The 22,961-nt window shown below is 43.4% G+C and overlaps 1 protein-coding gene across 13 annotated transcripts in view; it reads left to right on the top strand.

The window, feature by feature from the left end:
- Positions 1–22,961, top strand: part of CSGALNACT1 (chondroitin sulfate N-acetylgalactosaminyltransferase 1) — a 364,179-nt gene that overhangs the window by 231,455 nt on the left and 109,763 nt on the right. Inside the window, exon 1 of one of the 13 annotated variants that reach the window (XM_030937628.1) lies at positions 15,616–15,797. The exons of 11 other annotated variants lie outside the window; for them this stretch is intronic. The gene's annotated coding sequence lies outside the window, so the exon portion shown is untranslated. One more of the 13 variants, XM_030937627.1, reaches the window with a different exon arrangement.

The following is a 22,961-nucleotide window of genomic DNA, read 5'->3' as shown; positions in this document are numbered from 1 at the left end:
AAATAAGGGAACTTAAATGAAGTGATCCACTCAAAGCTATGGCTCCAGCTAAGGCTGAGCTGGGTGTTCTGCCTCCTGGCCCGCAGTTTCTTTACCAGTCTAGAATACGTCTCATGGGAATGACAATATTAATGTCCATCCCATTTGACTTACACTGACTTTTTAAATTACGTGGAGCTACGAGTGAAAATTCTGGCAGACTGATTATGTTACATTCTTCTAGGAAGCTTGTGCTTTTGGGGTTTCAATGTTTCCAACTCTAAAATAAAGATGATGGATATCTGCCTCCCTTGGTGGAATGTCATGAGGATTTAGAAATAGTTTTGTCTCTGAAGAGTTTCAAGCTCACTGGAATTGGTCTAAGGTTTTAATTTTTTAAAAAATCATCATGATGTTTTCATGTAATAGGAAATGGAAGCTTTACGAAGGAACCCCTGGTTCAGATTCTTAGGCGTTCATACTTGAAGTTCCAGGCTTGAAGATCAGCTGATACTGGTTGCCTGATGTCAGTTTCTCTGGGGAGTGGCCTGTAGGTTCAAGACAGTGGGGCTAGAGGCAGTAACTCCACACACTCCAGCCTCAGCCACTTGAATAACTGGGACTACAGCTGTGAGCCACTGTGCCCGGTGAACAATTTACTTTTTTCTGCTGTGCTATTGGTTTTATATGTGTTTTTAGAAGCAAGAGGTTAGCAACTGAATTCTAGTAAAGTTTACATGTCATGATTATAATGTAAAAATGTTGAGACTAAGTCATAAATGCAAAATCTGTTACTCATCTATGTTAATGAAGGAGTTATACATATTATAAAATTATATATACACTTACATATATACACCTACACACTCATGGATATTGAGTGGATTCAACCAACCATGGATTGAATTTTTTTTTTTTTTTCCAGAGTCTCACTCTGCTGCCCAGCTGGAGTGCAGTGGCATGATCTTGGCTCACTGCAACCTCCACGTCCTGAGTTCATGCAATTCTCATGCCTCAGCCCCCGAGTAGCTGTGATTACAGGCATGCACCACTGTGTCTGGCTAATTATTTTGTATTTTTAGTAGAGACAGAGTTTCACCATGTTGCCCAGGCTGGACTCCAACTCCTGAGCTCAGGCAAGAGCTCACCTCGGCCTCCCAAAGAGCTAGGATTACCAGCATGAGCCTCTGCGTCGGGCTGAGAATATTTTTAAAAATAAAATAAGAGAAATAATTTTAAAAATTATACCAATAACAAGCAGTACAATAGCTGTTTACATAGCATCACATTGTGTTAGGTTATTATAAATCATGTAGAGATGATTTAAAGTATACAGGAGGATGTGCTTAGGTTATACGCAAGTACTGCACCATTTTACATAAGGGACTTGTGCATACATGGATTTTAGTATCCATGGAGGAGTCCTGGAACCTGTCCCACATGGATACCAAGCGACAACTCGTGTGTGTGTGTGTGTGTGTGTGTGTGTGTGTGTGTGTGTGTGTGTATTTGGAGTTTTAATGAATAGACACATTTTCCCTTTTTTTCATTCACTATTTTGATATTGATACATATTTAATAAATATTATTGATATTTATTAGTAATGGGGAAGGAATTGCAGTAATGATCAGTGATATGTTATTAAGAGCCCAAACCTTAAAGTCAAGTGAAACAGGAGACAAGACCTTCTTCTTGATTTAGCTCCTACGTGTTTGCCACCAGCCTTGGGTAGGATTCCAGGAGCCAGGAGGAAGAGCTGATGCCCAGTAGTGGTCAAGGCCCACAGGTCTGGTCAGTTGCACAAATGCCCTGGTGTTCTCCCTGATACACACCCTTCCAGGTACTGCTCACTCACTGTCACTCTTCTGCTATGCAGTTAAACTTCTGGAGAAAAATCTGCATATTCACTGTCTCCATTTCCTTCCCACTGTGTCTTTAATTCACTTTTCTTTGGCACTCAACAACTCACCAACAAAGCTTTTAAGTTACCATAGACCCCCATGTTGCTCAACTCACTGGGCTTTATTATATTTCTCAGCTTACTTGATTTCTCAGCAGCGTCTGACGTTGCTGAATCCTTCTTTTTAAAGGTATATTCAAAATTTGAGACCTCAAAATTTTGCGAATGACAGTCCCATCTACTCGTCATTTGGTTTAAGAAATAAAATCTTAATAACATTAACAACCGTTCCCCATAGAGCTTCTGGAGGCTGTGTGCCCTTCCCCAGTCACATCCCACTTCTTCCACCCGAGAGATAACTGTCTTCCTAGCCTTGGTGTTCAGAGGTATCTCGGGACTCAGTATCTTTATCTTCTACATCTGAGTTCTGTCAGTTCCCTCCAGCCAAAGACCGTTAGGCACACTCTGTAGCTGGACATGCTGGGTTTATTACTTGTTGCTGCAGAGGAGAATGCATGCCATGGGAAGTCGTGAGGTACCCTAGTAAGAGGGTATTAAGAGAGAACCTATCATATAGATTTGGGTCTCGGTTGGATGATTTAGGGGTGGGTCTAAGGAAGAAGATATTTGCTCTAGATCGAATCTGCTCAAAAAGAGTAACTCTCAGATTAGGTATCTCAGTAAATCTTACTATAGGGGTCTAGAATGAGAATAAAGTTGTAATCAGTAAAGAGTCAGTCACTTTGGCCAAGAGGAGGGGGTGTTTGGTATTTTGTGGGTAAATGTTGACTTTGTTTTTGTCTGTGTTTAGACTAAATTATGGAGTGACCTTATTTTGTCTCTCTTTATCTCTCTGTGTGAGACTGGTTTTCTTTGAGATGGTTTATGTCTAATAGCAGAATAACATGACCTTGTTGTGAATGTCAGGCATGCTTCTGAATATCAGGGGCTACTTGCTTTTTTTTTTTTTTTTTTCTTTTTCTTTCTCAGTCCTGAACAACTTGGGAAATGGTATTCGGGCAGATGGAGACACAAATATTGGCTAATTTGAAGAACGTGACTTGGGTACATGGCAAAAATGGGCTTCAGAATTAGCCAGACTACCTCATTCAGTTCTGGATAGCCTTGGAAATGCCTAGGTCAAACCCACTCAGGCAGAGCCTCAGGCCCCAAGTTCATAAGATTGTGGGTCCTCTCCAGAAGTTCCTTCTCCAGCTGCTTTGCATGCTCATTTCTGCTTCCTGGACGTTTGATGTTGGAGTTCCTATAGACTCAGTGCTACCTTTTCTTCCCACTCGATGTTGTCCCTGAGGTTATCTCCTTCAGTCTCATGGTTTGATTCCTATCAGTAGGCCAATGGCCCTGAATGTACGTCTCTGGCCTGCAGCTCTCCTTTTCTCTGAATTGTTGAGTCACCATCTCAGCCTGGATGCTTCAGAGGCACTCTGTCTTAACTTGTCCAAGGCCACACTCATAAACCCTAAATTTGGTATTTTGGTTTTGTACAGCCTGACCCTACTGCTCCAGCTCAGCACCCCACACTCCAGCTACCCTGACCTTCCTACATGGTTCTCATGCACAATGTCACTTCCAAGCCTATGCCACTCAGTTACTTCTACCAGAAAGCTTCCTTTATCCTTTATTTTTTTGAGATGGAGTCTCACTTTGTTGCCCGGGCTGGAGTGCAGTGGCACGATCTCAGGTCACTGCAACCTCTGCCTCGCAGGTTCAAGTGATTTTCCTGCCTCAGCCTCCCAGGTAGCTGGGACTACAGGCACCCACCACTGTGCCCAGGTAGTTTTTCTGTTTTTAGTGGGGGCGGGGGGGGGGGGGCGGTTTCATCATGTTGGCCAGGCTGGTCTTGAACTCCTGGGCCCAAGTGATCCACCCTCCTCAACCTCTCAAAGTGCTGAGATTACAGGTGTGAGCCACTGTCCCTGGCCCTCTTTCATCCTCTCTTCCTGGCTAACTTCCTCCTCCAAGACCTAGCTGAGGTGTCATCTCCTGCAGAAAGCTATTTCTGAACATGCTTATGTTGAATGTTCCTCATCTATGCCCCCTTTGTCCCTTTTGTTCCTCTGTCCTAGCGGTTAGTTTATTGATCGATTTATCCTTTCATGGATCTGTTTCCTCCACTATACTTCAAATTCCTTAAGGTCAAGAACTCTGTCTTATTTATCTTAATATCATTAGCTTTACCTGTCTTTAGCTACATAGATATATAGGTATAGATAGATATAGATAGGTGGGTAGATATATTGCAAGTCATACAGATATAGATTTGTAAAATCTTGAATGAGGCTTGGCATTTAACATAGGTACTGAGTAAATGTTTGTTAAACTGGTGGTTGTCTAAAGATTTTGTTAGCATTTTTTCTACTCCTGGAATGGCCAGAGCTTTGATAATTTTAGTTGCAAAAGAGTGAGCCAAGTACTTTTTCTGTTGTATTTTGCCATACTCATGAGCTATCTTTTAGAAAAGTAGTAGTTAGTTTGAAGTTTGGTAAAGGATGGAGCTTTTTTCTGTTAAATTACGTGATGTTTTTAGAAATGGTTTATTTTTGTTTCTGATTGCCATTGGATTGTGGCTCCTTCGAGTGATATCTTTATCAGTCAAATAAGCATTTCTCTTTTATCTACAATTTATATATATATATAAATATATATTTTTTTAAACGGAGTCTTGCTCTGTCACCAAGGTGGAGTGCAGTGGCACAATCTCGGCTCATTGCAACCTCCGCCTCCCAGGTTCAAGTGATTATTCTGCCTCAGTCTCCCAAGCAGCTGGGACTACAGGCATGTGCTACCACACCCAGCTAATTTTGCATTTTTTGTAGAGATGAGGTTTTACCACGTTGGCCAGGAAGGTCTCGATCTCTTCACCTTGTGATCTGCCTGCCGCAGCCTCCCAAAGTGCTGGGATTATAGGTGTGAGCTACTGTGCCTGGCCTTTATCTATAAATCTTAAAAGTTAAAGGCCCTTGAGTAATGGCTGTTCTGCCCCTCTAGTTAAGGAAATGCAAGCCCCTGACTGGAAACCAGGGCTCCTGCCTCCCAATCCCATGTTCCTTTCCCAAGACCCAGTTGGATTTCATGAGAGAAGTGGGTTTGAACAAAGCATAGCGGGAGGGTAGGGTATGACAGCACTGGGCCTTGTGGAGCTGAGCAGCCTTTTGCTTTTTTAACTTTTTACTTGGAAATAATTACGGATTTACAGGAAGTTGTAAAGGTCCTCACCTAGTTTCCCCATTCTTGCACATATGATAACATGGAATGGTAAATGCACACTAGACCTAGTTTCTGGTTTGGATATCGCACTAGAATTATAGAGGACGGAGCAGTGGAGCAGCGTTTAACCGACCCTGGTAGTAATCACTCAGGGAACAGCAAGATAGAGCCACGCCTGGCCTCACGTAGCTGGCACTGCCAAGGTGCTGGTTCTAGGGCCTCAGTTCAGAGGTTGTGCCCCTGTGGATTAGGGCATTCATGTAACTCAGCTGCACTCTAAGGACAGGCTGTTTCCTCTCTGTTCTCACTTGGCAACTTTTCTCTAGGTCATTTATTCCAGCTTTGTGCACAAGGTTTACAGTGGGCTCTCCTTTTTTTTTTTTTTTTTTTTTTGAGACAAGTCTCCCTCTGTCACCCAGGCTGGCATTCAGTGGCACGATCTCAGCTCACTGCAGCCTCTGCCTGCTGGATTCAAGTGATTCTCCTACCTCAGCCTCCTGAGTAGCAGGGACTATAGGCATGTGCCACAAGGCCCAGCTAATTAATTTTTTTGTTTTTTGTGTTTTGGTTTTTTTTTTTTTTCAGTAGAGGCAGAGCCTCACCATGTTGGCCAGGTTGATCTGGAACTCCTGACCTCAGATGCTCTGCCCACCTCGGCCTCCCAAAGTACTGAGATTACAGGCATGGGCCACCATGCCCGGTCATTCTGCAGGTTCTCAGTGCCAGGAGAAACAAAGACAAAAGCAGTAATGATGCCACCCACAATGCGTGTTTTAGTTTGAACTCTGCAAGCCATTTTTGCATTTGTTTAAAGAAAATTGACATTAGTTTTTCATCAGTTTTGCAACAGGGATTGCCATGGAAGGAGAGCCAGGCCTGGCAGATACATTGGACAAAGAACACAAAGTTTTCATACTGAAGGGGCATGCTTGCTTTTCTGAATTGCTGGAAATAAAGATGTAACAAAGTAGTAAATCATATGCAATGCTGTGGTCAGTGTGTGCTAAGCACTATTTCTCAATTTCCTTGGCTGGTGCTCAGAGATACTGTTCTGGTTTACAAGGGTCTGTGGTGGGGATGGTCTCTCTCTCTGTCTCTCTGTCTCTCTCTCTGTCACTCTCTCTGTTTCTTTCTCTTTCTCTCTCTCTCTGTCTCTCTGTTTCTCTCTGTCTCTCTCTCTCTCTCTCTCTCTTTCTGTCTCTCGTTTTGTTATGTTCTTGCTTATGTCTGTTCTATCATTGAGCCAGGAAGCTGGAAATAAACCTCTCGGGGGCTTTGGCCATCAGCGGTCCCAGCCCTCTGTAGCTAAGGGCTTACAAATCTTACCACATTATAGGCTTTTAATAGGCATAAGCAATGTTCATTAAAAGTTGAAGCCTCCTTAGAATCACCATTCCACAGGATAATTGCATTTATATCAGTCTTGAGACTCATTAGCTTAGTGTCAAGAAAAAACAAATCCTAACTCTTCCTTCAATATGGAAGGAGCTAATATTAAAAACATAAGGACTATGGCAAGGCTCATTGTATTTTCACCTTGCCCTGGGACATATGTAAAGGGTTTGAAAGCTAAAAGAAACAGAATAGAAAAACAAAATCTAGAAAAAAATTAGGCATGGTTGATTATATGGTGAGTTTTGAGTTCTCTATTTTTTTCTTTTTTTTATTAAAATAGCATGCATCCTTAATAGCAGAATTGGAGTGGGAATGGTGGGAATGGAAAATCTTAATTAGATCTGCTGCAGTGTTTTTTGAGAGAGACAGGATCTCACTCTGTTGCCCAGGCTGGAGTGAGATGGCATGATCATCACTGTAGCATTGAACTCCTGGGCTCAAACAATCCTCCTGCCTCATCCTTCCAAGGAGCTAGGACTACAGGAATGCACCGCTATACCCAGCTAAGTTTTATGTTTTTGAGATGGGGTCTTGCTGTGTTTCCCAGGCTTGTCTCAAACTCCTGGCCTCAAGTGATCCTCCCACCTCAACTTCTGAGACCCTGGGATTACAGGTGTGAGCTACTGTGCCTGGCCCTGCTGCCTATTTTATATCCATGATGATTTAGGTATTCTCCCAAGTGTTTCCATCTCTACCTAACAAATAATACTCAACTTGAAAGGCCCTGCAGAAGCTTCTGTGATTCCTCCAACCAGATGATCTTTCTCTCCTCTGAACTACGGCACTGTTTTGTTTATATCATGAGTGATTGATCACATTTCCTTGACATAAACATTGTTTTTACAACTGTCCTTGCCACTTACCATTACCCTGGTGAGGACAGGAATCTCAGTTGACCCTTTTCTTTGTCTCCTGTGATAGTTACTTCCATGCAGTAAGCATTTAATAGATATTTGATGATTACGTGAATACAATTCACATTATTTGTAACGTTATTTACTGAATTCCAGAAAAGTTGTTTTCTGTTTTAATCGTACAATGTAGTAGCCTGGACATGAATAGTACAATGTACTCTGGGCGTGGTAGCTCCTGCCTGTATTCTCACCACTTTGGGAGGCCGAGGTGGCCAGATTGCTGGAGCCCAGGACTCCAAGACCAACGTGGGCAACATTGCAAGACTCTATCTATACAAAAAATTTAAGAAAGAAAAATAGCTGGGCATCGTAGCATGCATCTGTAGTCCCTGCTCCTCTAGAGGCTGTGGTGGGAGGATGGCTTGAGCCCTGGGATTCAAGACTGCAGTGAGCCATGATCGCCCCCTTGCATTCCAGCCTCGGTGACAGAGCGAGACCCTGTCTCCAAATAAGTAAATAAAAATAGCACTATGTAATCATGCTGTTGAGGAGCATGTCACATGCCAGCTTTCCTGTAGAGTGGGGAGGGTGTGGCATGAGGAGGTGGTGCCCCTGCCCATCTTTCACAGGTGCTTGCTTCCATGTAGGTCACTGTTACGTGAGATGGAACTGTGATGGTCTTGTTCCTCGGAGATTTTTGCAATGCAGTGGTAGTAATTTCTACAATTGTTGCAGCTTCACATGAGTGTAATCAAAAGGATCATATTTCAATTTATCTTTCACGTGGAGGCATTTTATGCCTCTCCTAGGCAGCCTTGAACTGAGCCTTGTTCTATGTCAGGATAGTAGCGCGCAGTCTGAAGAGGGGATCAGGAAACTCCGCTCAACGGAGACATCTTGCAGCCTTATTTTGGGAAGAATCTTTTATTGTTTAATTTTTTTTTTTTTTTTTTGAGCCTTGGGAATATGTCTAGTACCAGCAGCTGAAATTAGAACACTAGTGTATTGAATCATATTTTGAGCTACTGGAAAATTGCAATTTAAAAATAACTTAGGAAGTTTGGCGATTTCTCCCAAATGTGCTTGCTGCCCTTTGAAGAGTGACTTTGCAGGTCAGGACTTCACCAGGTTGTACCCAGAGTCCTTTGGTAAGTTCCCTGGTGCAGAAAAATGTTTGCACCCCCATGTCTACAATTATGGAATGTGTTGTCCCCAGACCTAATGTCCTCCTCCACTGTGCCAGGACACTGGGCTGAGTGTTTTATGTACATTGCCTTTTAAAATCTCCCAGCATCCCTAATGGAATCTGCCACACTTTGTTTAAATGGAATTTTAGAGTTTTTCAAATTTACCAGTTTTCTTTTCTTAAAATAAATGGATCTGGAGAGGTAAGAACGTGAGTTTATTTTGATTTAATATTTGGAAAGTGGAAATTTAGAGGTAAGAAATGAGGAGTCTTGAGTTCTGAGTTCTAGTTCTTACTCTGCTTTCTACCAGCTCTGTACTTGAATATGAACACCAGCTATTTATTTCTTGATGGTTACTTTTCTCATCAGTAAAGTGATGTCAATGCCACGTTTCTCTTGCTGTTATGGTTTTGACCTTAGTTTAGCTCACTTTGATTTCATATTAACTCTGTTATAGGCACTATGCTGAGTACATCATGAGGACTCTGTAAGACGAGCCTGTCTGTGCTCCTCATGTCTGAGAGACAAAGGCTTTAAGAAACCAGACAACTGCAGGGCTCAAATGATCTCAAACTCAGAGCCTGTGCTGTCAACCACTGCATTGACTGCCAGGAGAAAGGGAAATACAAGATGTGAAAGCACCTTACAGAGTCAGAACAAATGGACATGTAAAGTCTTACCACATGTGAAGTCTTACCACATACTCAGGGATTGGTAGAGCAGGTGCTTGCCTATGCAGTAATTTGGAGAATGCAAGGAGAGCTCTGTTTCCAAAGTCCCCCCCTCTTCTCTTCCATTCCTGCAGGCAGAGCAAAGTTTGCAAGTCTATGAAACCAAATTTGTCTTTCTCCTAGATCTTCTTTTGTGTGTGTTGTTTTTCAGTGGCAGCTCCATCCTCTGAAACACACACGTTAAGCCCTGGCATTCTTCTTCTTCTTCTTTGTTTTTTTTTTTTTTTTTGGAGACGGAGTCTCGTGGTATAATCTCAGTTCACTGCACCTTCTGCCTCCCAGGTACAAGCAATTCTCCTGCCTCAGTCTCCCGAGTACTGGGATACAATTGTCCACCACCACACCTGGCTAATTTTTGTGTTTTTAGTAGAGATGGGGTTCTACCATGTTGGCCAGGCTGGTCTTAAACTCCTGACCTCAATTGATGTACCCACTTCAGCCTCCCAAAGTGCTAGGATTACAGGCGCAAGCCACTGTGCTAGCCCCCTGGCCCGTATTCTTGATGGATAGCTTTTACTTTTTTCCTCCTCATGTGATTGGTGTACTTCTTCTATCTTTAGTGCTGTGACCTGGGTTCAAGGCTTCCCTGGCCTTTATTTAGAACACTGTAATAGCCTCATATCTGGTGTGCCCAGTGCCAGTCTTTCCTCTCCAGTTCATCTCAACACTGCTTATTTGCTAAAATTCAATTCTGATGGTGTGAGTCTGCTGTTTAAAATCTTAGACAGCTAGCTAGCCATTACCTATAGGATGAAATTTCATCCTGTCAGTTGAAATTTTCTGCCTTGAAGTGAGGGCCCTTTGCTATGATGTCTTCCCCCACACCTCCCTTGTGGCCCTTACACTCCAGGACGGTGTGTTGAATGGGCATTCTGCGTTTCCAGATTAACCTCCTCTCAGTGCTTTCCCTCATGGTGAACACACATCTGCTAAAGCATCTCTGCAGGTTATAGAGAAGCCATGTGGCGTAGTGCTTAAGGGCACAGACAGCACTGGACTAAAGACCCAGATTTGCTGTGGCGTTTGAACAGGTTAATAACCTCTGTCTCAATGTCCTTGTCTGCAAAATGGTTATAATAATAACAGAACCTACCTCATAGGAAGTATCAGAAAGTTAAAAGGAAGATGCAGATAGAGTGGGGCTATAATTATGAGAGGAAAGTCTAGTGAAAGAGAATGGAATGTTTTAAGAGTGATGCAGAAAGAACATATTAGTGGAATGTTCAACAGTGTTAAACTGTAAAACTTGGATTAAATAACTGTCCTGTGGCATCTGTCTGTGCATAGAAACAGGACAATTTCTACTGCACGTACATTTCTTTACAGGCATGAAATCTTGAAATGTTCTTTAGCTGATACTATAATAATCAGTTATCCCCCCCTCCCCCGCCCAGTAGATACTGCTGACTACAAGATAGGATTGGCAGCAGGTGCCAGGAGTGAGGGACTCCAGGAGAGGGACTCATAGGCCTGGCGAGGCTGGAGCTAGCGCCTAAAAAATATTGTATGCAATATTATCTGTAAGTCTTACTTTTACCAAAAATAATAATGTATCTTACATTTATGTATTATTGGGCTTCCTCTTGTTATTTTTCCCTCCATTTTTTATTCCATTTTTATATTCAGATAAATGGCCCAAAGAGAGAAGCCGTGGTTGATGTAGCTTCATGGAGTTTCTAAAATAATTCTGCACAATACGTGCATTCTGTAGTCCTGTTCTATAATAACAGCTTTCTAAAAGAAAGCCCCTCATTTGTGTGCTTATATCTTTTTGTGGGTGGGGAAGGAAGAGGAGAGCCAAGAGGAGTTAGGCTGTTTATTTTGTCTTAACTAAAAGTAACAGTTTCATTCTTAACCCGTCTCACCTTGAACATGCCAATAGAACACATCCATGTACTCGCCAGAGCGGGTGCCCACATCACCAGAGTTGGTGCCGGCACCTTTCAGTGTAGGATGTTTCCACTGTGCTGGGGGTGGGGAAGGGGAGGTCACTGCGCAGACTCCCTTCTTCCATGATGCCTGGGGCAGACCAGGCTTCTCCATCATGCTGACTGATGCCAAGGATTGGGGGCGGAGAGGCCAGAATGGCACCCCTGGGAGAAGGGAGCATATAGTAGCCATTAGGTGACCGCAAGTGCCCAAGAAGACAAGATTTAATTACTAGATTGTCACTCTTGGCACCAAAGCAGAGTGTCTCACCCAGGGGAGCCTGAGATGGAGAGAAGGGAGAGTGTCACACGCATCCTCCAACTCTTACCTCCAACTCTCACCAGTGATTCTCTTTGGAGGCGATGTTTTGTCTTCTTTCCAGGGTTTCTTGCTGCATGTTTTCTCAACTTGCCTGCTCTTTCTCTTTGCCCTGCTGTGGGCATCGCCTTCCCCTGTGCTGGTGTTGTTGAATTCTGTATGTATTGAGAAGTTCTGTCTACTTTGCGCAATGTAAGACCAATTGAAGCAGATCATTTGGGTGGTGCTTCAGGATATGGGGGTCTACTAGCTGTGTGGACAAGTCACCCAGTCTTGCTGAATCCCAGTTTCGTAGTCTTGGAGAATGGGGATCAACAACTCGCCAGTAAAGTTATTATGAGGTTTAAGTGAGACAACAGGTGATGGAGAAGGTCCAAGGATTCTCCAGCAGTACTTCATAGATCCCCACCCCCAGGGCTGCCCGAGAGGACTGGGTCACTACCTTGAACTCAGAGTGAACACTTCTACCTGTATCTTTCAATGAATTGGGCTTTTCGGAATGTTTTGTTCTTAGATAGCTCTGTCTAAAGAATGTTTTAAAACCAACACCTCATCCCTGGTCAAGGCATTGGGTAAACATTGTTTCTCATCCTCAGTTCCCCTCTTCTATCTGCTCATGATGTACAAGGATCATTTCATCAGGAAGGAGAGAGCTTCATTTTTCTTCTTTCTGTGCTACTTTTCCCTGTAAATAAATAAAATTGAGCCTGTTTCGCTAATGGAGCCACCTTAGCCTTCCCAGCACAGAGTGTGGTGATTCACACCTCTGACCCCGCCTTGTGCCTGATGTCTACACTCAGCACCTCTGTCTGCAATCTGCTCAAGGCCTGTGCTGATGGCTTAGCTGTAAGTGAAGCAGCTACATTGTCTGGGGTATATACCCTGGGGTTCCTCGTGGCGTGTCAGGAAAACGGAGGACATGGACACACATGAGGAGTTTAGGAGCAGAGGTTTAATAGGCAGAAGGGAAGAGAAAGAGAAACAGCTCTCTGTACAGAGAAAGGGGTCTCAGAGCAGAAAAAGGACTGACGGACAGAGAATGCGTAGGATTTTATAGTCTGGTTTGAGGAGGTGGTCTCTGATTTACATAGGGCTCACAGATTGGTTTGATCAGGTATGACTGTTTACGTAGTGTGTGGGGAAGGTTGGTGGCCCCACCCTAATCTTATTATGCAAATAGACTTTCCAGTTGATTGGTGCCATTTTGTCTGCTCCTTACAGTACAGGTTGCTGACAAAGAGAAGGGAAGATAGAGCTGCCATTTTGAACATGTCTAGTCCTTAGTTCCTGCTGTTAATCATCCATGCAAACTCCCAGCTTGCTTATGTATATCTGGAGCTCAACTTTACAGGCTGCTCTTCGTTAGAAAATGATTTGGGACTGCTTTTCATTTAAAAGAAAGCCTTACTGAGGACTCCCATACCCTTACTATCTGCCAACGTGATTTCTTCTTAACTTCTATATCAGAAAGTACTTGGCTGGGGAGCGTTGCTCATTTTAAAATTAGTCCCGTCTTTGTTAATTCACAGCATGCATTTCTCTGAAAGTTGTGTGATGTGACCTCAGACCCTGATCTCCCCAGGTGCTTACTTCCCTGAGTGTTGGAGTCTCCCCCAGTGCCAGGGCTGGTTTCTGCCTGCACAGGAGGATGTCTGTTTGATACACGGCCATTACGTGGGCATCTACTTTTGCAGTGCTCTAGAGGAAAGAAGAGAGAACTCAGTGTGATATCCTTTCGCTGTGTCTCCACTCAAATCTCATCTTGAATTGTAGCTCCCATAATTCCCATGTGTTGTGGGAGGGACCTGGTGGGAGATAACTGAATCATGGGGGAGGTTTCCCCCATACTGTTCTCATGGTAGTGAATAAGTCTCAGGAGAGCTGATGGTTTTATCGGGGAAACCCCTTTCACTTGGCTCTCATTCTCTCCTGTCTGCTGCCTTGTAAGATGAGCTGTTCACCTTCAGCCATGATTGTGAGGCCTCCCCAGCCACGTGGAACTGTGAGTCCATTAAACCTCTTTTTCTTTATAAATTACCCAGTCTCAGACATGTCTTTATTAGCAGCATGAAAACAGTGTTTGGCAGGAGAGGCTTTCATAGTGATGCCAGCCATCAGTTTAAACCACCTAGAGATGTTCTCTTTTTCTTCTTCTTCTTCCTTTTTTTCTTTTTTTTTGAGATAGAGTTTCACTCTTGTTGACCAGGCTGGAGTGCAGTGATGCGATCTCGGCTCACTGCAACCTCTGCCTCCTGGATTCAGGCGATTCTCCTGCTGCAGCCTCCAGAGGAGCTGGGGTTACAGGCCTGTGCCACCACACCCAGCTAATTTTGTTTTTTTAGTAGAGACAGTTTTTCTCTGTGTTGATTAGGCTGCTGATCTTCGACTCCCAACCTCAGGTAATCTTCCCACCTCGGCCTCCCAAAGTACTGGGATTACAGGTGTGAGTCACCATGACTGGCCCTCTTTCAAAGAACATTTCTTAGTTGCTTAAAAATTCTACTTGCCATGATGCTTTTTAGTTGAGATACTTCAAATTTGATATGTAAGTTTAAACTCCTGGCATCTTATACCCATATACCAGGTTTGAGGCATCTCAACTAAAAAGCAGTCACCCCTCCAGGTGGGCAGTGGATCACGGCCAGAACAGGGAATGGAGAACAGGAAATAACATGGCCTGAACAGGGAATGGAGAACAGGAAATAACTGTGCTTGTAGATTCCAGCTAGAAATGGAAACTCCAGGAGTGAGGGCAGCTCCTGGGCTGCTGGGACTGCCGGGGTCACTGTGTTCACGTTGATCCCCAGAAAGCAGCCACTTCCAGCATCTCACCCCTCCTGGGGGCTCCCATCATGGAAGCCCAAGGGCCAGGCCCAAGGAGTAATGGGTGACATTCCTCCAGCCTGCCCAGAGCCTGGTCTGTGGAGGCCACATGGCTGGAGGGTCTGGTGGAGTTGCTTAGAAACACCTGAATGTTGCAAAGATATTCTGCCTGGCCCCGGTTGCAGGGACAGAGCAAGGCTCACACTGGGCATGCTGGGATGGGGATTATTTGTTAGGATCGTGTGAGTTTGCCTAGCTGTTAAGAGATGTGTAAACACAAATGACAGCTACATGGGGGTACAAAACATTGTAACTAGAGAAGCAGTGATTCATGCCATGTTTGAGGGGCCAGGCAAGTATATAATAATATTTGAGTTCAGAAACAAGAAAAATTGGACATGTTGGGTGTAGAATGAGGAGCAGTTCTCAGCAAGCAGTTCAGGATTATGAAGGGGGTTGAACAATATGGTCTAGTGGGTAAGAATCAGATGGAGCTGGGTTTGAAGCTGGGCTCTGCTACTTGCCCGCTGAGCATCTGGGGCAAGTTACTTCATTGCTTTAAGCCTCAGTTTCTGTTTCTTTAATGGGGATAATAAGATGTAGCTCATAGGATTGTTGTGAGGATTAAATGAGATAATATTTGTAAAGTACTTAGTATGATGTCTGGCCCCAAAGTAAATGCTTGTTAAGTACTTGTAATTGTGAACAAGGGGAGGATGTTGGAAGGCTGGTTTCATGCAGTTCTCAGTTGGGGTGAGAACCAGCCCCAAGAGCCCCAAAGGACTCTGGGAGGCAGGTCTCTCTGCAGAGTTTGGCAGCTGACTCAGCCCCGCAGGTGTGCTTGAGACAACTTACAGCTGGAAGGAGGGTCTTTATTCTGCACACCTGACTTGAGTAGCATCTTCTTATGCCAGTGTCCTGCCCTCATTGCATCCTCTGGGGTCCATGACCACCACCCATGCCAACTACCTGCCTTAGATCTTCCTGAAACAAGGGTGGCGGTTGCAAGGAATGGGACTAGAAGGTCTGGCGTAGACAGGAAGCCCCTCTCAATCAAGCCACCTTTGTAAAGGTTTGCCAGCAAATTAAAAATCAAAATAAAACAAAAGAGGACTTGGGTCTCTTTCTTGGCCTTTTGGTGCTTGTGGTTGTGATCAGTGTGCTTTCATTTTCTGACTAGCAGGTGCCAGTTTCTTTTTGCCACATTTCCCTTTTTCTGTTTCAAAGCAGGGAAATTGAATCAGAATTCTTTTAAAAGACCAACGAGGAGCTGAGGCGGTGGAGGGTTCCTCCCAACTAGGGAATTCCTGGCTGCGAAGTCATCTGCCAGCCCGTTCTCCTGGGCTGGGTCAGTGCTGGTCCCTGGAGAACATGCTCTCTGGGCCTGGAGATAAGGGGACCTCACAGGGAAGACTCGAGGAGCATCTTGAAGGCTGAGCCTAAGTCTTTTGGGTGAGGAAGGAAGGGAAGTGGGTTCTGGGTGGAGTCCTGGGCAGTTTGGTCACATGGCCTGACAGCAGGTGCTGGGGACCCTGAGATAGAGACAGTGGGGTCCAGACGCAGGAAAGGCAGTCTGAGGCTGGGTTCCCAAATGAATGGGGGATCAAGGCGTTATCCTGGCACTGGGGCCCTGGAATCAGCCCTGTCCCAAGGATGCTTGTAATGCAGTCAGAAGATCAACTACTGCAAACCTGGAGCTACGTCTCTGTGGGGTCCAGGATGGTCCATCAGGGTGAGAAAATATTATTTAAAAATATTTTGTGCTTTATTATTTTAGATATGTTGTAAATACATAATGTTGTATTATAAAGCTTGTATATAATATTTTATTTTTATTTTCTTTTGGAGAGAGAGTTTTGCTCTGTTGTGCAGGCTGGAGTGCAGTGCAGTGATCTCAGCTCACTGCAAACTCCACCTCCCAGGTTCAAGTGATTTTTCCTTCCTCAGCCTCCCAAGCAGCTGGGACTACAGGCATGAGCCACCACGCCGGGCTAATTCTCTTTTGCAATTTTTTTTTTTTTTTTGGTAGAGATGGGGTTTCACCATGTTGGCCAGGCTGATATCAAACTCCTAACCTCAAGGGATCTGCCTGCCTCAGCCTCCCTAAGCACTAGGATTACATGGGAGAGCCACTGTGCCTGGCCTGTATGTAATTTTAAAATATATTTATATATGTAGTCTCTGTTCCAAAGTCATTGACTACCTGGAATGTGCTGTTCATGTTTAATTAAAGTTTGGAGACAGCTGATCTTGAGTGTTGAGGAAAGAGTAGGAAAAGCCGTAAAGCTACTAGGGCCACCGAGGCAGCTGCCCGTGCAGATTGCTCTGTGTGTAAAACCCGAGCCAGTGCCTGTGCTAAGTAGCTCAGTGTCAGGACTGGAGGGGTAGGGGAGGAGGGCTTCAGATCCTTTCACAGGCAGCTCCAAGCTCTTGGCATTTAATTGTTGACTCCCCAGTGGGACCCCTGTCCTCTCGCTGGGATTTGGCTCAAGCACCTCTTAGTGCGAACACGGTAATACTGATCTGCTTTAGTTGCTGTCAGGAACATAGCTGAAGATAAAGCACTTGGCCCATATATAGATGCTAATGAAAGTCTAAATGGAAAAAAGAAACCTGCATTCCAGAAAGATCTCTGACACCTGAAAACCCTGCTCTGAAACTTTTGGGTGGATGTGGTTTGGGGAGATGATGAGCCATTCATATTTTCAGGTCATTTTGACTTCTTTAAAAGTATAGTCATGTCATGTGTAACATTTTGTCAGTGGACCAAATACGTGTGGGTAGCTCTATAATTATAATACTATATTTTTACTGTACCTTTTCTTTGTCTAGATATGTTTAGATACACAAATACCAGAGTGGTACAGTTGACTGCAGTATTTATTAGAGCCACGTGCTGTGCAGGGGTTTGTAGCCTGGGAGCACCAGGCTGTACCATGTGGCCCGGGTATGCGGTAGATCTACCATCTAGGTTTGTGAGAGTACACTCTATGATGTTCACACAACAACAAAATTGCCTGATGATGCATCTCTCAGAACATTTTTCTTTCATTAAGTAATGGCATAACTGTGCCTCAGGCCCTAAACTAATTAAGTGTGTACGAGAGATAGATTATTGTGGACTCTAGCAGTTGTAGGTGTTGGTTGTATATACTCATTTTCTTTAAAAGAAGGCAGATGGCAATATATATGTATATATATATATATATATATAGAGAGAGAGAGAGAGAGAGAGAGAGAGAGAGAATTCTATGAACAGAATGTACTGGGTGTAGGAGTTCGGAGCTTTAGGGTCTTTCAGTCCTTGTAGTGGTTTTCGTGTGTCTTCTATTATGTTCTACAGTATTTTCCTTTGATGTTAAGACCTTTGCTGTCCTCTTTTGTCCCACATTGTCGCCATCCTCCAATGTCCTGGGTGCCTCCACCCACCTCTAATATTCAGTGTCTAGTGCATAGTCTGGATAGGAGATGATGGAGCCTTGAGTAGGATGGTGGTGGAGGTAGAGATGCGAGAACTGATTTGAGATACTTCTGGAAGAGGAATCATGTTCACGTGGTGATAAGTCAATGGCAGATGATGGAGAAGGAAGGACTGGGGATGGTTTTCCTGCTTCTGGCTTAAGTAACTTGGTGGGTAGTGCTTCCATTGGCTGTAAAGACAATGACTGGAGGGAAGGCAGACCTGCTGTGCTTCACCACTTCTCAGTTAACTTGGCCCATGTGCTGTAATAGTCAACTACTTCTATGCAACACACCATTGTTGACTCTGGTTTTTGGAAACAGGGTTCCTCTAAAACGTAATTACATTTTAACTTTACAGATTTCCTGAAGTGCCTGACACTTTAAAAAAAAAAAAAAACAATTTTTGGATTCATGACCATTGTTCAAGAACAAAATCTTGGAGGGCTTTGGTAGAAAGCATATTGGGCTTCAAGGATGGGTTTGAGTCCCATTTCTATAGCTTGCAGGTTGTGTGGTTTTAGACGAGTCGTGTGACTTCTCTAACCCTTATTTTCTCAAACTGAGAAGTGATTACAGTAATGTATTTCTGCTGTCACAAGATTATTGCATCATAGGAGATAAGGCATATTAAAACATTTTATAAAATGAAAAATAGTGTGTGGTAGAGAGATAGCATTTTTATGTAAATCTGAAGTCTGTGGCCCTGTGAATTAGTTATCTATCTGTTGGAATGTAACAAATTATCCCCAAACTTAAAGTAACAAACATTTATTATCTCACAAGGTCTTAGGGTCGGGAGTCCAGAAGGAGCTTAGCTGGATAGTTTTGGTTCAGGGTTGCAATCAAGCTCTCTGGTTGCAGTCATCTTAGGCCTTAACTGTGGCTGCAGAACCCGCTTTCAAGCTCTTTCAGGGGGTTGGTGGCAGGCCTGCCTCTGTTCCTTGCTAGGCATTGGTTAGCTGGAGGCTTTAGTTCCTCATCCATGTGTCCCTCCACAGGGCTGCTCACAACATAGCAGCTTGCTTGGGAGAGAGGGCACCCAAGACAGAAGCTGCAGCCTTTTACAACTTAATCTCACAAGCACCATACCACTTCTTCTGCCATATTTGTTGGTCACTGATATGGTTTGACTCTGTGTCCCCACCCAAATCTCATTTTGGAATTGTAATCCCCAGTGTTGGGGGAGGGACCTGGTGGGAGATGATTGGATCACGGGGGCAGATTTCCCACTTGCTGTTCTCATCACAGTGAGTGAGTTCTCGCAAGATCTGGTTGTTTAAAAGTGTGTAGCACTTCCCCCTTCACTCTCTCTTCTGCTGCCATGTGAAGATACACTTGCTTTCCCTTCCACCATGATTGTAAGTTTCCTGAGGCCTCCCCAGCCATGCCTCCTGCACAGCTATGGAACTGTGAGTCAATTAAACCTCTTTTCTTTATAAATTACCCAGTCTCAGGTAGTTCTTTATAGCAGTGTGAGAACAGACTAACACAGTCACTCACATCAAGCTCCCAGTACAGTGTGAGAGTGAACACACAGTGGTATGAATACCAGGAGGCAGAGACCATTGAGGACCATCTTGGAACTTGGCTACCACACCCTGCCTACAGGAATTCAGTTGGTGTAGCGGGAATTCTAAATGAAGCCATATGTTCAAATAAAGTTTACAGTGCTAACTTTATATCCATTTTTTGAGAGCATTTGAAAACTCTGAATAAGAATCCTTTCCACACACATCCAGGATGGTATGTTTATCCGAGAGATATGACTCGAGTTTATATTCTGTTGGTACAGCTAATCCTTTGACTGAAGGTTAGTCTGTGCCCTTGCTGTCAAAGAGCTGATTGTATGTGCCCAAGTGGAATAGACTCACACTGTGGTGTTAGGGCTTTGGTCTACCGCTTCCTGACCCCATAGACACTGCTTGTTTTTTTTCTCCATCAAGCCTTTTGGCTGTGTCTGCACATGGGGTGGAGATGTCTTGCAGAATTTATTGCCACTCCTTGAATAGTTTCCTTTATCACTTACAAGGCCTGTCATTGTAACATGTAGTGCTGCCTGCCCTGGCCTCGCAAGGAAGCCACCATCCTTTCTGCATGCTGCTGACCCTGACAGCATTTCATCAGCAGGGCTTGTCCTTGAGTCTTTCTTGATTTATGAGCTTCTTGTGGACATTACTAGGCATATCTTGGCAGAGTACACAGCTCTCGTGACCAAAATGTTCACTGAAATCTGCAGAGTGAAATGCTTACACCCAAACTAAGAGCACCTTCTGTCCTAGTCATAGAAATCCCGGTATGTACTGGCCACATTTGGGTTAAGTCTTAGGCTGTGAAACAAACCTGGCTGCCTTCGTTTTACCTTCCGAGATGAAATGGTAAACGGTACCTGTAACTACTTGGATATCTTATCTTGACAAATATTGATGGCACATAACGTTTATCTTAAACTTTTGTCATTTTAAAATGTATTATGTTTGTACTTTTCGACTCCTCCCATCTCCCACTCCTCACCCATACATTTGTTCGGTGGGAACATGACATTAACACTTCATACCTATTTAATGGTATTTGTCCGTTTGGGGCTCAAATTATAGTTATCTGAAAAGACATCAGTTCCTCTACAAGCTAGTAAGTTTGTTGAGGTTAGGATTTGTTCTTGGTTCACCTTTTCATCCCCTGTAACTTTTTATACAGTGTTGAACATACTAGGTGCTTAATGCCTATTTGTTGTATGGATGAATAAAGACAGAATCCTAGATAGAGTGGACTAAGACTGTCATCTATTATTTGGCCATTGCTATGTTATTTGGAGGTTGTTTCTGGGTCTCAGATCGGAGTGAGCCCTAAAAGCATCGCTCTGCCGGAGTGTTTTGCCTTCACAAAAGACCACAAAGAAGCCTTCTACTGTTGTTTTGTTGCCCAGAGATTGTAAGAATGGTAGGCAAGGCATTGCGCTTGGATATCTCCTTCATTCAAATCAATAAATCCACAGTTTCAGAAATGATGCATCACAGATCCATCACTGGGGGTTTGGCCAGGGATAGGAAAGTATTAGGCAAAACAGTTCGTAAGGATGAACATTTAAAAATGGCAGAGTCAATAAACCTGATGAGCACAAGGATTTTCTACAGTTAAAAATAAATAACCCGGGAATATGCATCTCCCTTCTTCCAACGGTCCTAAAATTTGTTGTTGGCAGGGACTCGTTGCTCCCTACTCTCTCCATCCTGCAGCCACCCCCAAGAGATTGAGCTGGTCTAAAAATTTGGGTGCCTTTCTAACTTCTTAAAATAGTAGCTCATTGCTGCTGTGATCACATGAAGCTGTGTTTTCCCTGTCATCTCTAACTTCTAGTAGTGCTTGGTAATTACACGGTGGTTTCCATCTACAAGTCTGTAAACACATAAATGTTAGCTCTTCAATTCTCCCACTGCTGCTAAGAGAAGGAGATTGCACAGAGCTTTTGTTGCTTAGGTATATATTGGTCCAGTTATGTCTTATCAAGGTGGTTTTTCATGAAGGTGGCAGAGGTGGTAAGGTGACATCCTTTTTTGTTTTTGTTTTTTTTTTTTTGAGACAGAGTCTTGCACTGTTGTCCAGGCTGGAGTGCAGTGGTGCAATCTCAGCTCACTGCAACCTCCGCCTCCCAGGTTGAAGCAATTCTCATGCCTCAACATCCACATTAGCTAGGATTACATGCCGCGTGCACCACCATGCCTAATTTTTGTATTTTTAGTAAAGGCGGGGTTTTGCCGTGTTGGCCGGGCTGGTCTTGAACTCCTGAGCTCAAGTGATCCACCCGCCTTGGCCTCCCAAAGTGTTGGGATTACAGGTGTGAGCCACCGCGCCTGGCCAGCACCCACTTTTAAGAATGATGTTTTGTGCTACCGAAGGAAAAGCCTCAAGTCTTTATAGAAGCAAGAATCTGAAGGATAAAATCCTCTCCTGACTTCAGGAAGCAGATACTCCCAGCCTCTTCAGTATAACCAGTTGTTAAGCTTTTGATTACAGATGAGATTGCTGGAACAATTCAGAAATATTTTGTCTGTTAAAGAATGGAGTTTTGTTTCCGACATGTGTTACCTACTTCTGGCATTTCAAAGGAAAAATTGATCACTGCCTCTTTGGTGACAATTCTTACCGCTTTTTGTTATTTCTATAAAAAATGCCCATTCTTCCTAAAAATCTGCCTTTTCCACTTTTGCTCCTTTTCTCCAAAGAGTGGAATACCAAATAAGTTTGAAATTTATGCTAGTGAATTTCAAAAGCCAAACTAGATCTTGAAGAAAATTATAGAACAGAACAAAAAGATATTCTAGTTTTAAATTTTCAAATCACAGATTTAGTTTTGAAATGGCATTCAATTAACCAACATGATTTTCATCTTTATGCAAATACAACAATTTTATTAGAAAACTCAGAAAACTACATAATTTAAGTTTCTGGAACACAACAAAATGTGTTGACTATTCCAATTTTGTTTTTTGATTTGCTTGTTTTGTCTTTAATGACAACGTATTTAAAGTAGGAGTCTTGAAAGTGGCAGAATAGCATGATAACATGTCTTCACTGGTAATTTAATACTTGGATATAATGAGTTTATCTGAGAGACTTCATTAGAAACAGCAAGGTGCCTGAACACCAAAGCTGAGCTGTTTTCAATCACAGAATTATAGTAATTATACAAATCCCAAGATTTTCATCAGATGGAAAAGGCTTCCAGGGCTAAACATGCACTTTAAACCTAGCACTAATAACTGTGTGTTGTTTTAAATTACAGTAGAGAGGATCCTTGGGCCAAAGGAAATATTAGAATGTTAAGTGTTGAATTTCTCAGAAAAGTTGAGAAATAAACTATTTTGATAGCATAGTGATATCACTACGAGGCACATCTCCTCAGTAATAGAAGAGGAATTGTTGTGTAGACATAGTGCGTGGCAAGTGAATATTCAGGTAAAGTCAAGGAGGTTGTTAACATTCTGTCTTTGAGAGGAACATTTCTCTCTTTTCTCCCAAGGGTCCTGAATGTGCGAATTGACTGGGCTGGGCTCTTCTTCTCATTGGTAAATGGGACAGGCTACCAGTAAATGAGATGATTTTTGGCCCAGAATCTGGCTTTCTGAGTTGGGTGAAGACTATATAAAGAATAATTTA

This window comes from Rhinopithecus roxellana, chromosome 9 (genome assembly GCF_007565055.1).
Source record: "Rhinopithecus roxellana isolate Shanxi Qingling chromosome 9, ASM756505v1, whole genome shotgun sequence".
NCBI lineage: Eukaryota > Metazoa > Chordata > Mammalia > Primates > Cercopithecidae > Rhinopithecus > Rhinopithecus roxellana.
The sequence above is the reverse complement of the archived record's forward strand: the minus strand, read 5'-3'. Positions and strand labels throughout refer to the sequence as shown.